At 39.7% G+C, this 16,252-nt stretch overlaps 1 long non-coding RNA gene across 1 annotated transcript in view; it reads left to right on the top strand.

Moving 5' to 3' along the window:
* The window catches only part of LOC134730951 (uncharacterized), a 283,270-nt gene that overhangs the window by 283 nt on the left and 266,735 nt on the right, over nucleotides 1-16,252 (top strand). The window lies entirely within an intron of this gene.

Raw genomic sequence — 16,252 nt, 5'->3', positions numbered from 1 at the left:
CTTTAACTTGCTATTTTCTTGCTGTTGGATTAAAATGATTTACAATATATATCTTTTTTTAACTTCCAATCTCAAAGCGTTTAAAGTAATTGCTTTCTCTGCTGCTAATTTTGGCATCCGTTTGTGATTATAAATGGTTGGCAGGAAGAGGGTGCAGCCCCCTGCAGTTAAGAGGCAGAGACATGTGCTTGATGCTTCTCAACAAGCTATTGATTTCCACTAATGCATTTTTATCCATTTTTTTTTGTTCAGCAGAATACAATGATAAATACACAGATCTTTTTTTATGCAGACAGTTAAGTACTGCGGCGTGCACACACACAAACACACACACACACACACAGAGTACTGTAATCTTGAATCAAACTAGTATTGGAAGTCTGTTTTCTAACCAGACCCCATCCAGCAAGAGTTTGTTTTCAAAACGCTTGTGCATTTAGCAAAATTGGTTCCATACTCTATTCTACCACAAAAATTGCTTAGAAAAAATATGTTTGATATTATTTATTGTAATTGTAAAATATATATTGGTCTGGGAATAGAAAAAAAAAATCTGAAGACAAATTTGCAGTAAAATTGGAGAAGGCTGGAAGGGAGTCCCTCCCTGCTCAGTAACAGTCTTGCCTCTGCCAGTACCAGGGCATGTGCCTTCAGTGTCTCCTACTTTATTGGTAAAGCAGGGGAAGTGGTGGATAGCACAGCCTCCTGCATCATGAGGCCTAGATGTGACACATATAACACACATGGCTTGGAATGTGTTCACAAGGGTTACATAGTAAGTGAACAACTGGTGTGTAACTATTTGTTTAATTATCTGCTCCCTGCCCCATAGAATGTGATTCATCATGGCCAGGCTGCACCTGCCCGGCTCACTGCTGCGTCTCTGTCTTCTGGCCAGGCTCCATGCACATTTGTCAAATTTGTTGTATTTAAACACTGGAATAAAATTATATTTCAAAGACATGTTTAAAATTTCACATACAATGGATTAAAGCTTAAATTCATATGCACACATACATACAAAGCTGCAGTGTGTATTTGTAAAATTGGTTAGTTCCTAAACCATTCAGTTAATCACAGGCACCATTCTCTGAATAAAATTAATTCCTCCTTCCCTTTGCAAGCTTGGCAGTAAACGGATGCTAGAACTAACTGAAGTAATGAGTTGGCTTAAAGACATGAAGAAAAGACAACCAGAAGGGTGAATTGTTCACACAGCCTTTGAAAATTTACTGCTCTGATTTTAAATTTATACTGAATTTTGGTGGTTTTCCAGTTTGCTTTCCAATTTTCTCTTTTCTAGTAAAAATCATAGGTGCAGACTGAAAGCTTACAACTGTTACATTAAATCCAGATGGATTGGTTTCTTTGCAATAATCGTAAGTCGTCTGTTCCTCCCACATTTTTAATATTAAGAAGGTGTCTATACAAATGCCCTTAGCCACATTTATGTTGGTTTTTCAAGAAGAAAAGTGTTCCATGAAAGATGCTGGCCCAGAGTTATCAACTGGAAATCAGTCCAAGAAAAGATAGTTTTCTGTGTTAATAATTTTTTCTCAGTGGGATTGAATTCTTGCAATGGTTACACACAGATGGCTTTCATCGATTTGAAACATTCTCTCCTCTTCGTCCCCTCCTCCTCCAACTCCTTCTCCTTTCATGCTTCCTTGGATTCTTGTGAGAGCCTTCTTCCGGGACAATTCCCATTCTCGTTCCAGTCTCAGCACACCTGTCTGGTATTAGGCTGTGATTGTTCTCATCATTGAATAAATAGGGAAACTGAGTTAACAAAGATCTTATTGGTTGAATTGCTCTGAATATCAGACTGCCTAGCCCAACACAGGTAAAAGAGAATATCTTATGTAATAATAGAGTCAGGTTTCTGATGATAAAATGAAGCCACAATTTCATTAATATATAAAATGATAATGAGTAAGTAACCAAAAGCCCTCCAAAGCTTACATCCTAGAGTCCCAAAATCCCAGATGCCAGGACTGGGCCTGGCATGTTCTTTCATTCCTTATAAACAGGTGATAGGATAAAAAGTGAGCACAGAGAGGACTAGGACACCCTGTCCAGGCTCAAGCTAGGTCCGTGATCAGGTGAGTGTTATTCCCACTGCCCTTAAGGAAAATCAGAGTCTTCTCAGAGATTACGGTTAGTGCTAGTCATTTATTCTCCTCTCTCTCCTGGGTCAGAGCCATGCTTTGTGGCTGAGCACATGACTGTCTGAACTAGGATTCTATTGCCAGAGTCACTTGCAGTGGAGAGCTGCTGCAGGGCCACACAGTCTGCGTGTGCATGAAAATGGTTTCCACTGTGTCGCAAGCAGCAGGAATGGACCCTTTGTCCCTTATTTCTAACTAACAGCTGCAAAGAGGATGTTCAAAGGGCATCTTGGACCAGGAGGAGGGAGCCCATTGTGAGGATGGCAAAGAACAATAAATGGAAGGCCCGTGGAACCCTGAGCGGCTGCCCCATCACTGTCCTCTCCATCCTTCCCACGCTTCCCATGGTGTGTGGCTCTCAGGCTCTCCAAGCACCATGAGCTCCTGGCACGTATGGCCTGGCCCCTGAGTGTGGAGTCTGTGGACTTTAAATGTGCCTTTACTCAGCCAGCATCTCCCTGGCTGGGTGCGATGTTGCGTGGTGTGATTCCTGACTGCGATCCTGAGGGTGAAACTCTCTTCTGCTTGCTTCTGCCTTGGCCCTTGGGTCTTCTGTCCCACCTTTCCTGCCATCCCCTGGTGGTGACATTAGTGGATCCCATGTGAGAAAAGTGTCCATCAAGAAAGTCAGAGGAAGAGGAAGTCTTTTTTTTTTTTTTTTTTTTTTTTTTCAGAGAGGGAGTCTCACTCTGTTGCCCAGGCTGGAGTGCAGTGGCACAATCTCGGCTCACTGCAACCTCCAGGATCACCTCTGGGATCAAGCTATTCTCCTGCCTCTGTGTTCTGAGTAATCTGGGATTACAGGCATGTACCACCATGCCTAGCTAATTTTTATATTTTTAGTAGAGACAGGGTTTCACCACGTTGGCCAGGCTGTATTGAACTCCTGACCTCACGTGATCTTCCCGTCTCAGCCTTATAAAATGCTGGGATTACAGGCGTGAGCCACTGTGCCTGGCCAAAGAAGAAATCTTAGAAACTGTTTAGTTCAGGTCTTTCCAAGAAACCTTGTGTGGGTTTTACAACTGTGTCCCAAGAGCAACTACAGACTGAAGGGGAGAGAGATGTGGAGGCCAGGCCTCTAGCATCCAGCCAAGGGGAGTGGCAGGCACACTGGGATTTGGTGTATATGTTGGGCTCTGGGAAAAGTGTTATTTCTTTTTCTTTTCTGAAGAAAGCCTTCCATAGTCCACAAGTCTCAAAACCACCAAAATCTATTCATTTCATTTTACAAATGAGGAAAATGGGTCTGGGAGAGCTTGACAGGTTCTCAAAATCACAATGGTAGAACATGGCAGGGCCAGATCCAGGTACCTCATCTACTGATTTTGGGGGCTTCGTCCCACAAGGGCAACATCCTACCACATGTTCATCTGAATGAAACCCTCCCAGGCCAAAGAGAATATATGAGCCATGGCTTTAGAAAGACAGCGCCATAAAGCCTGCAGTAGCCTGGAGAAGAAAATCATAGAAATGAACTTCCCATCACTTTCATGTACTGTGACCTACGCCAACTGTGAAAATAACATGAAGAGGAGAGCCATAGTTTTTGTTCAGTCACACACTCACGATGTATGTACATGTTTCTGGAACACAACCAAAATGTCAAAATGCCGTTGAGAATTGCACCTCACTAACTAACGTGTGCTTTGAAATTTTAGAAATTACTTATGCCAGACAGTGGTTAGTAATGCTAGAATGTTCGCTAGGTTGGTCAAATTCTAACAATCTCCCAACAGCAAATATTAACTTCATTAATTTAGCTCATTTGTTGTAATTACTATTGGTTTTTAGTGTAAGGCATAATCTCAAATCAATAGAAACTTCATCAGTTTTGCTCGAACGCGGGACCCTCCTTTATGACCACGATTACCTTTGGTGATGGAATTTCTGATTCAGATACAAAGACCCTCTAACAAATTTGACTAAAGTGCTTTGGTCCTGAAATGTTATCAGTGTATGAAAATCGTTATCCTGTTTTTATTTCTCCTGAAAGTATAATAATTATTACTCTGGTAAATATTAATTATATAATACAAATATTATCTTTGCAAATGTGAAAAATAAATGCATAATTGACCCTGCCCCTGCCTACTGTGTTGAGGATTGCACTCTATTCTCAGCATTACTCTTGACGTCATATAAAGGATAAAGTTAGGGAATGTCAATCAGAGACGGTTTGCAAGGCTGTGTCGCTCCGGGACTCATTCCTCCTCCACCTTGTATTTCCTCAGCTCCCAGAAGTTGTATTTTTTTTTCTTTTTTTTTTTTTTTAGACAGACTCTCACTCTGTCTTCCAGGCTGGAGTGCGGTGGCATGATGTTGGCTCACTGCAACGTCCGCCTCCTGGGTTCAAGTGATTCTTCTGCTTCAGCCTCCTGAGTCGCTGGGACTACAGGCACCCATCACCACACCTGGCTAATTTTTGTATTTTTAGTAGAGACGGGGTTTCACCATGTTGGTCAGGCTGGTCTCGAACTCCTGACCTCATGATTCCCCCCACCTCGGCCTCCCAAAGTGCTGGGATTACAGGCATGAGCCACCAAACCCAGCCCAGAAGTTGTATTTTATGTGGCATAACAAAGCTATCACATGAAGGAAAGGGACAAAAAAATATGTGAATAAGATGCAAAAGAAAATGACTTACATTGTAACAGGATGAGCACTGGTGTGCCCGATCCCAGTGGTTATGACACGGGACCCCTGACCAGGCCTCTACTTCCCTTCATATGGTGGCCAGGATTTTCCAGCATCGGGCACGACCTGAGAGAGCTGAGGGACATGAAGAGGAGATCCGCCTCGTCCCTTTGGGCAGGGCATGCACATTTCATACTATTTGTTTCTTGGGTCAGAAGTAAAAAAGAAGAAGAAGCAACTAAGTTAGAATCCAAGTCATTGTTTCCAAGAAATTTTGAACCTAGAGCAATTTATTGATGTGGCTTGGCCTCGTTAACACAGACCCCCAGCTACCAGCTAAGGATTGCCTAGCATTCGGAGGCATCCGTTACAGAAGCAAGACTTTTGTCAAACGTTTCTGACAGAAGTCTTGTATTCTGAATATTTAAATAATTTCCACCAATCAATAAGAAAAAGATTTGAAAAATATAAAAAATGGACAAAACATCAGACCAGATAAGTCAAAGAAGAATATAATATCCAAGTGTCCAGCAAGCATTGAAAGGAGCTCAACAGCGTTACTTATCAAGGACGTGCACGTTAATGTCAGAATGCATTATCTTTACAGATCCGTGAGAACGGCTAAGCTTGGAACAAGCCATCCAACCAAAGCAAAGTTGTCAATACTAAGAATTGAAAAGTGTGGAGGATCTGCAGCTCTGATAGTTTGCTGATAAGGGCAGAACTTGGTGTGCCCGAGCCCTTTAGGCGGTAGGCATTACATTGAATGTGGGTTTATCCAATGTTCCAGAGACTCTCTTCCTGTGTGCATGCAGCAGAAAGGACTGTAAAAGTCTGCAAAAGACACGTATAAGAAGGCTCACAGAGGCTTCAATTCCTAATGCCACAGCAAAGGAAAAAAACAATGAAATAAAATTTCCCCATCAAAAGGAGAATTTTAAAAATCTGGTTTATTCATAAACAATGGAACATTATAAATAAGAAAGGTTAAACAATGGATGGACACAATTCTAAGACATCATGCTGATCAAAAGAAGCCATCCATGAATGAGCAACAATTGTATAAAGCCATTTGTACGAGGTCAGGAGCAGGCAAAATCCATCTACTGAGAGTTAGAGGTCGAAATAGTGGTTAACTCCTCTGGAGACTAGAGTCAGTGACTGGAAGAAATGAAATCAAGAGGGAGCATGAGAGTGCTGGACATGTTCTGTATTTTGATTCATGTGGTGTTTTCACAGCTGTGTATGTGTGCTCGAATTTATCCAAGCTGCACGATTTACAGAAGTACGCTTCATATATTTTACTGTGTTATTCCCCAGTTAAAACTATTAAAAGAAACAAATCTCCATCATTTCATCTGGTGACATTTTGAACAAGATATTCTTGTGACCCACACACTTTTGTGTTTATAAAATTGTTGGGTTCCTTTGTATTTTGTAAATTACTTTTGAGATAACCGCATTAACAGTCTCTCGCCCTTAAATGAGATTTTGATGCCTATGTAGCTTCTAACAAGTGTGTGCTAGTGGTAGCTAGGAATTTTTTTTCATTTTTTAGCTCTAATGACCTGCCTGCATGGAACTGTAGCCTCCCTTCTAGGTTCAGAGCTCTCTCTCCTTTTTATTGTGATGAGTCTGTCATTCCAGGGCCAAATGCCTCCTGTGGGAGCCTGTGTCTGCTACATCCCTGATTCTGAGACTGGACCTTTGGAATGCCCATCACTGTCACCTACCCAGCTGATTAGACATCTGGGTACAAAGTCTGCTTGAGTGTTATCTCAGTCTTCTGATGCCATTAGCCAACTCTCATACACAGTTATGTATCCTTCTTGTCTTTGCTTAAGCTTTGCTGCTCATTTAGGAGTGATGCCTCCATTTTTAGTTCCATTTTCCCAGGGACAGTTGGTACTTCATGCCTGAATGAGCTGAAGGTCTGATAGTCACTGTATTACCCAACATGCATTTATGTAGTAACTAATAGGATAAAGGAAGACATTCAAAAAATGAAACATGGGTCTCCCTTGTCAATTTTGACAGACGATGGATCAAATCACTTTCCTCAGAACAAAATTTAAATGCAGACGAAGCATGTAAGAAATATTTAGCGTCTATGTTATATGTTATTATTTTCCTGACAGCAATATCATAAAAAAGTTTTTAGTCACAACTTTAATACTAAAAATAAATGTACAATAAGCTATTCAGGATCCTAAAATAATAGTTTATGCTGGGCCATTTTTCATCTTCAGATTGCTCACGCATTTTAGATTCCATTATTATTTACTTCATTTATTTTTATGAGGTATTTTAGCTTGTCAGATTAATGTTGATATTTGCCCTTTGAAATTTAGTGCACTACTCATGAAATTTATGTGCATAAAGCACTGTTTGTCACTTTTCAGCTTTGACGTTGAGTGGAGAGTAAAGAAATTCGTGAAATGAAGTTGTAAAAACTTGTTTTTGATAGAGTCTCCTGATTTCTATGATACATAATTTTTAGAATTTTGAAAGAAGTTTTACGCCCTGTTCAATAAGAGATCAGAATGTACTTGAGGGAGTACGGCGTGCATACATGAAGGAGGCGATGAGCAATGCTGCAGGTGCTAGCAGAACGAATAGCACAGATAATTAGGACCATGAGTTGACATGCTGCACACATAACACCACTGGGGTGTCGGAAAAGGCTTCTGAGAAATAGTAATCATTTCTATGGTTTTAGGTAGAAAGAAAAGCAAGGAATACATTCCAGGTGGGAGGAGCTTACATTTTGGTGATCATGGGCTTGCAATAGGAACGGGTCGTGATTTTGAAAACAAGAAGCACAGTTTGGTTGGATAAGAGAAAATTAGTGGTGATGGAAAAAGTGATATATTTGGAAAGCCAGATTAAAACTAGATTATAAAAATTGCTAAAAACCGACAGGTTTCTCATTTAGAAAATGGAAAATCACATTTATTGATTGACTTATTAAGAGGTCAAAATTATGAAGATATTGTCATGTTAGGGTAACTCTCTTTCTGACTTTACAAGACATTAAATATATACCCAAGAGCAATTAAAATGAAAAGACAGAAAAATTAAGCTGGAAGCCTTCATATTATTTAGTGGCTTTTGAAATAATCTGCACTTGAGGTGATGAGGGGCCAGCTAAGATAGTGACAATGAAATGAAAAGAAGGGTTGGGCTTCAAAGACACTTGGAAAGGAAGTTTGATAGGATTTGGAAACCCTCTACATAAGACATGGGGTGGGGTGAGAGGAAGAATTACAATTTCAGCTGGACATTAGAGGAAATGAAGATAAATAGAAAGAAGAAAACACCAACTTGGGAAAGAGGAAAGTAGCTAGTGTCTATAAGAGCTAATTAATTTATAAAGTACATCCATGTTTAATAATTTAGCACAAATATATACGTATATACATTATATATGTGTGTGTATATCGATAGATACATATATAAGCTCTTTGCTATCTATCAATAGATATATGTATCTATATCTATTGATGTAGATACATATATCTATATGTATCTAGATACATATAGATATATGTATCTAGATACATATATCTATATGTATCTAGATACATATAGATATATGTATCTAGATACATATATCTATTGATAGATATATAGATATATAAATTCTTTGCTATCTATTGCTAGATAGATACACAGATAGATATAGATAGATAAATCTATGTATATATAGAGATAGATAGCTAGATAGATAGATAGTTAAGCTCTTTGCTGAACTTAAGCAAAGAGAAGCACACGTTAAATATCCTGGGGTTTTCAGCCCAAAACATAGTCTGCCTGATCCCCCAACCCCATATATGTGTGTGTGTATATATATATATTAATACACACATGAGAGAGAGAGAGAGCGAGAGAGAGAGAGAGAGAGAACAAGTACTTGGTATTTGTCAATGCACGGTTTTAGGAGGGCCTGTCAACCTTCCTCCATGCCCAGTGCAACGGCCTTCTTTCCTCGTATTGATGGACGCATTGGATGGACCCCAGGAAGATACAGTAATTCATGTGAATCCTTACAGTGGACATTTGTCCTGTGACATGGGTCCTGAACATTCTATGTTTGGGGCATTTCCCTTGTTACACCTCCGCAAAGAAAAAGTCATGAATCCTGAGACTTTACTTTGAGTCTTCAGTAATCAGCCTGAAGCACCTTCAACTCTAATTCAGAAACCAGCACATGGTTATCCCCAAAATGGATGATCGAGGTGACCCAAGCTCAGAGAGTGTGGGGTGTGATTTCCGGTGTTCAGTACCAGCTGCAGGACTGACTGTATCTCTTCCCAGAGCGGGCTCCGCAGGGTCTGGGCTTGTGACCCTGGGTTTTGAACATGGCATATCACTGTGTAGCTTCATGGCTTGACAAATGGACCCTTCTGGAGATCTGTGACCTAATGCACATTAATACATTCCCTGCCTTCTTAAACTAGATTTAGGATACTCACTGATACAAAAACTGGTACAAGAGGGTTGAAAGGCAATAAATCCTTAAGGAGATAAATAATGAAGGCTGTCAGCTGGGTTGAGTATAAATGCACGGTGGATCCGCCAGGCTGTGTAAATGTACTCAGGATAATGCTGACTAGAACAAACATAGCATAAGGAATAAAAACAATGAACATGTTTGAATAACAGTAAGGTCATTTTAATAATAAAACTAGTCATTAGCCTATCTCACTTCTAAATTAAATTCTATAAAATAGATTACTTTGACCATAAGTGGCTTTTTTGTCTGTTGAGAATGAGGATGGCAAGAGTCTTTGTCTCTTGTGTGAACTCCTTGAGGATCTCTGCACTGAGAGTTACATGTGGCATCCATTATGGTGGAAAGAGTTCCCCAAAGGTGTCTAATCTCTGTCATCGATTGGGAAAGACACAGAATGGAAAAGGCACACCTCATTCTGACTCAGACGATCAGGATTTAGAGAACTGATGTGGCAACACTAAAAAGGAGCTCTTTAACTGCAAGCAACAAGAAGACAATCAGAACACCATCAAATCAGCAGAACTATACAGAGAAATACTGGTATATGTGTCTATAATCTAGGTGGGCCCTCATCGTCTGCACATTCACACACTTTTCTGGGATGAGAATCCAGAACTGTGATCTGATTTTCTATACGATCCCTGGTCACTGGATGTGTAACAATGAATGTCCTGAAGCCATCTTGGCCTTTGTCATTTGGGAACTGACGCCTGCACACAAACATGTCACTGAAAACCCCGGCGTGGCAACTTGCAAGCTATTCATTAAGCCCATAGTTCTTCCTACTTGGAAAAAAGTGACATTGCATCTCCTGTCTCCTGTCGCATCGTGTGGCCAATAGAATGGAGAAGAGGACGTGCAAAGCACCCCCGGACCATGAGCTGAAAATAAATGAGCCCCAGAACCTGTGGCATCCAAGTCCTGTGTTGTGACTCACGGAGGACCTTCCTGTTGAAGCAGGACCTGGATCACGTGACTAAGATAGAAACAAGTACACATATATTTTCTTAATTGTCTTAGATTTGGGGTTTCATTTGGAAAGCTGTTACCTTTCCTTGATGAGCACAACAGGGGGAATGTAGACTGCTTGACTCCCTGCAGCCTCCCCTTTTTTTGTTCTTTTGGCGACAGAGTCTCACTCTGTCGCCCAGGCTGAAGGGCAGTGATGCAGTCTTGGCTCATTGCAACCTCCGTGTCCTGGGTTCAAGTGGCTCTCCTGCCTCAGCCTCCCGAGTAGCTGGGATTACAGGTGTGCGCCACCACACCCAGCTCATTTTTGTATTTTTAGTAGAGATGGCGTTTCACCATGTTGGCCACACTGGTCTTCAACTCCTGATCTCAAGTGATCCGTCCACCTCAGCCCGCAAAGTGCTGGGATTACAGGCGTGAGCCACCAGGCCTGGCCTGCAGCCTCCCTAAGTGGTATAAATGCACAGGCACATGTCCCACCAGCTACACCAGTTGAGGCAAAACTGGAAATCATTGCATGACTGATGTCCAGCCAGTATACTCTTCTGATTCCAAAATGAATAAAATAAATTTACTAAAGCTTTTGTTATGCAATGCTACATGGCTCAAGAAATGTTTTTGGTTATCAGAAGTAATTTGCATGCTGAAATACTTGCATAAGTAGCAGACACTACTGAGGTTAATAGAAGAAATTGGAAGTCCTTCGTAAAATTCCAGCACTATCTATCATAGTACTTTGTATTTTCAGTCAGGTATAAGACCACAAGTTTTGCTGGACAGTAAGCTTTGGCTCATATATAGTAAATAAATGAAATATTATATCATTTTATAGATAGTATTATTTACCAAATGATAATATTGAATATTGTAACTATATTTGACAACAATTTGCTACTTTGCTCTCTTTTATTTTTGCAATGAAGTTTGCATAAAAAATTCTATGTATATTCAGGAAAGCAGATATTTGTATTCTAGAAAATGTGTATTAATATTACCAGTATTTTTATTAAAAGTATAATATAAGAAACACTTATAGGATATTATCTGATGATAAACAGTGGAATCTGAATACAAAACAAAGGTTGTGGAAACATGCAAAAACTTTTTCTGAATAGTTTACAAACTGTTATTGAAAGAAACAACTGAAAAACTTATCATCTGTTTAAAATTATTTGTAGACTAAAAATGAGAGTAAAAATAAAATATATATTGTTGTGTATCTTTTTATGGCCAGATTCATTTTAATTGTCTCTTCAATGTCAGTCACTATGCATCATTATCCACATTCAGACTATCGTAAAACTCAATCTTAACCTTTTCAGTTGATGCCTTAAGACATGGTTCTCTCTTTGAATGCACTTACGTAAACATATTTTATTTTATGCTGAAGGTGATATGTTTCTAATATTCAGTTAATATAAGTAGACAGAACAGCTTTAATTGCAAAAGTAAACAGTTTTATCTACCAAAACTAAAAGTGTGAGAGACTAATATTGTCTGTATTTAATAAGCCATGTGGATATATCTTTCTATTTGTCTGTAAATCTGTAGGAGATTTGTTGTTATAAGACTCACTATTTGTCAAATGTCAACATGGGGAGATTTTAGAAACATATATTTGCAATATGTTTTGCAAAAAGAAAAATCTATCAGCTTTTGGAACCACTGGGAAATAGAAAATCACAAGCAAATACTGCAGGCTACTAATTTGACAGAAGTGTTGTCTTAGATGATTCCATTTCCTCAAAAGATGTGAGAAAATCATAGTTATCCAGAAAAATGCCAGCGGAATTCCCATTATTGTCTGTGTGCGTTTTTCATACAAATTAGTGAAGAGTGGGTGGGTGAAAGTTGGTCTTCTGCAATAAATATTAATTTAGAGAAACACTGGCTGACAAACTCCTTTTACTTCGGCTATTTTTGGATCATGTCAAAAACTTTCTTTAAATTTCTTGAGTACAAAAATATACAAATAGCCAGCCTCCATGAAATAAATCATAAAACATTAAAGTATACATATATTACCAATTTCAGGTGATGAAGACTATGACTTTTCCCCCCAAATCAACTACCATAAATGGCTTGTTGACCCTGTCTTCCATAATGGAAGGTATATAAGGACTGCCTCCCAAAATTGCTGAAGGAGAATTAATACGCTAGCTCATCTTTATAGAAGCATTTAACTTGGTTTACATCTTATTGTGAATTTGCTTCTTAAAACTGCATATTTATTAAATACACTCAAGATAAGTCTGTAGCAAATGTGTTATTGAAATGTTATGGACCAGTTATGAGGGTGCATTTCGACGAGATTTGATACCCACACATTTTCTCTCTCTCTCTCTTTTTTTTTCTTTTTGAGACTGAGTTTCTCTCTTGTCGCCCAGGCTGGAGTGCAATGGCACCATCTCAGCTCACTGCAAACTCCGCCTCCCAGGTTCAAGCAATTCTTCTGCTTCAGTCTCCCAAGTAGCTGGGACTACAAGCCCCTGCCATCATGCCTGACAAATTTTTTGTATTTTTAGTAGACATGGGGTTTCACCATGTTGGCCAGGCTGGTCTCAGCCTCAGGGGATCCATCCACCTCAGCTTCCCTAAGTGCTAGGATTACAGGGGTGAGCCACTGCGCCTGGCCTACCCACACATTTTCTAATTGTGATGTACAAGGTTACTTTTCCTGAGAAGACTGGAATATCTTGGGGACATTATGATTGTTCCCTCAGTTGGTACAAACTACATATAATCAAGTTGCGTTTGTTTTTTCTTTTCCCTCCAGCACATTTTTTCCTTCCCAAACTAAACACTTTCAGAAACTAAGATTCTAAACAACCAGTTTTGATTGTATTAGTGGGTCAAGCTCTTTAATATATATCGGGGAGAATTGCTTACTAGGATTTTGTTTATTTATACAGTTAAAATGTGAAGCTGGGCGTGGTGGCTCATGCCTGTAATCCCAGCACTTTGGGAAGCTAACACGGGTGGATCACCTGAGGTCAGGAGTTTGATACCAGCCTGACCAACATGGAGAAACCCCGTTTCTACTAAAAATACCAAATTAGTCGAGCGTTGGTGGCACATGCCCGTAATCCCAGCTACTCGGGAGGCAGGAGAATTGCTTGAATCTGGGAGGCGGAGGTTGCAGTGAACTGAGATCACGCCCTTGCACTCCAGCCTGGACAAAAGAGTGAAACTCCATCTCAAAAAAACAAAAATAAATAAAAAATAAAAAAAGTGAATGTACATTTGTTACAAAGAATATAGATGCAAATTCTTCCTTGATACCTAAGAATTCTTTTTTAGGAGAAATGCAGTTCCTTCCTCAGGGAAATCGGAGCTATTTTCTTACATACATTCTTCCTAAAAGCTGTAGGATACAAGTTTTGAGCAGCTGTTGATTATTGGATTATTGTGTATTAATTTGATCATATATTACTTATATTTACCTAGAATTGCAAACATTATTTCATACTGCTTCCCCTGCAAATCAAAACAGTTTCAATGATTAGAACTTGACCACAGGACTAGCCATGCAAAAGTTGCAAAGATTGTTGGCAAATTTCTTCAGCTTTTATAGCCTTAGCTTTTTAGTCTTTAAAATGGAAATAATAATAATGGCATACAGTTGCTAAGGTGTTTGAGAAGGGAATAGGGAATAATAGATTTAACAGCTTATTCTTAACCACGAATATCTGTCTATAAAATTATTATGTTTAATTTACATGGATAAACTGGAGAATTTGACACTGAGGAATAATTTGAGCAGCATTGTCAAGGTTGAAGCATCTTACGTTTGCATATTGTAAACAGAGCACAGTACCATCCTGTTGTATATTTTAAATAATGCAAACAGCAGATGCACGTTGTCAAACAGCATACTGTTCAGCAAAGTTTTTCAAGTAACTCTACTGTAACCCACGATCTTCTCAGAGACGTTGATTATTTATGTCAAGGTCAAGAAAAGGCAATTTTTTGTTTCAAAGCAAAAAATAAAAACTACCAGGAATGAACACCTACGAAATCCAAAGGGGGAAAATCTCATCTTCTGAGTCACATAATTACGATACTCTCTCAGGCAGAAAAAAGTCAGGAACTTTTTCAGTAAGTGCTTGAGGACTTTGATAATGTCTGTTGGTTGGCGTTTCCACTGAGGGTTGGTGCGTTTTAAGGACTTTGATAATGTCTGTTGGTTGGAGTGTCCACTGAGGGTTGGTGCGTTTTAAGGACTTTGATAATGTCTGTTGCTTGGAGTTTCCACTGAGGGTTGGTGCGTTTTAAGGACTTTGATAATGTTTGTTGGTTGGAGTTTCCACTGAGGGTTGGTGCGTTTTAAGGACTTTGATAATGTTTGTTGGTTGGAGTTTCCACTGAGGGTTGGTGCGTTTTAAGGACTTTGATAATGTTTGTTGGTTGGAGTGTCCACTGAGGGTTGGTGCGTTTTAAGGACTTTGATAATGTTTGTTGGTAGGAGTTTCCACTGAGGGTTGGTGCGTTTTAAGGACTTTGATAATGTTTGTTGGTTGGAGTTTCCACTGAGGGTTGGTGCGTTTTAAGGACTTTGATAATGTTTGTTGGTTGGAGTTTCCACTGAGGGTTGGTGCGTTTTAAGGACTTTGATAATGTTTGTTGGTTGGGGTTTCCACTGAGGGTTGGTGCGTTTTAAGGACTTTGATAATGTTTGTTGGTTGGCGTTTCCACTGAGGGTTGGTGCGTTTTAAGGACTTTGATAATGTTTGTTGGTTGGAGTGTCCACTGAGGGTTGGTGCGTTTTAAGGACTTCGATAATGTTTGTTGGTTGGGGTTTCCACTGAGGGTTGGTGCGTTTTAAGGACTTCGATAATGTTTGTTGGTAGGAGTTTCCACTGAGGGTTGGTGCGTTTTAAGGACTTTGATAATGTTTGTTGGTAGGAGTTTCCACTGAGGGTTGGTGCGTTTTAAGGACTTCGATAATGTTTGTTGGTTGGAGTTTCCACTGAGGGTTGGTGCGTTTTAAGGACTTCGATAATGTTTGTTGGTAGGAGTTTCCACTGAGGGTTGGTGCGTTTTAAGGACTTCGATAATGTTTGTTGGTAGGAGTTTCCACTGAGGGTTGTGCGTTTTAAGGACTTTGATAATGTTTGTTGGTTGGAGTTTCCACTGAGGGTTGGTGCGTTTTAAGGACTTCGATAATGTTTGTTGGTAGGAGTTTCCACTGAGGGTTGTGCGTTTTAAGGACTTTGATAATGTTTGTTGGTTGGAGTTTCCACTGAGGGTTGGTGCGTTTTAAGGACTTCGATAATGTTTGTTGGTTGGAGTTTCCACTGAGGGTTGGTGCGTTTTAAGGACTTTGATAATGTTTGTTGGTAGGAGTTTCCACTGAGTGTTGGTGCGTTTTCTCACCTGTAGGACTGGCTCAGGTCTTTTTCCTGCCCTCTAACCTCCCTTCTTTAGAGTGTACTCATCAGCGTGATGCAGCCTGCAAGCCACAAAAGTTCCGAGTTCTCTTTTGCTTTACTCCCTGCATAAATATATTCCTATAACGTGGCATTCTGAAACTATATTTCTCTAAAACATTTTAACATTATGTGTGCATATAACCCAGGGCTTGGAAACAATTTTAGTTGTCTGTACCCATTAACTTGCCCACTCAAAAGAAACTATTTTGATAAACCAGAACTCAAGTATTGTCTCTCACTGACCTGGTATTGAAATGTCCTGAAAACACCAGATTTTCAGCAAAACTGAGTACATATTCTTGGTGAATCCCGCGCTTGTGTGAGTGAGCCCTCTGACCATCTAGTGCAGACTGGGATGCAGAAGAGACGGCATTTTCAACCAAGTTTTACTAGGGAAATTTTTTTTTTAAGAAAACGAATGCTACGCAATACACACTGTATTGTGTGGGTAATTAAAAATTACCCCAGCCCATCTGTGGGTAATTAAAAATCATCCTTTTAACCCCAGGATCTAAATGTGAAACCCATAG

The sequence above is a fragment of the Pan paniscus genome, chromosome 7 (genome assembly GCF_029289425.2).
Source record: "Pan paniscus chromosome 7, NHGRI_mPanPan1-v2.0_pri, whole genome shotgun sequence".
NCBI lineage: Eukaryota > Metazoa > Chordata > Mammalia > Primates > Hominidae > Pan > Pan paniscus.
This window is presented reverse-complemented; position numbering and strand designations above follow the sequence as displayed.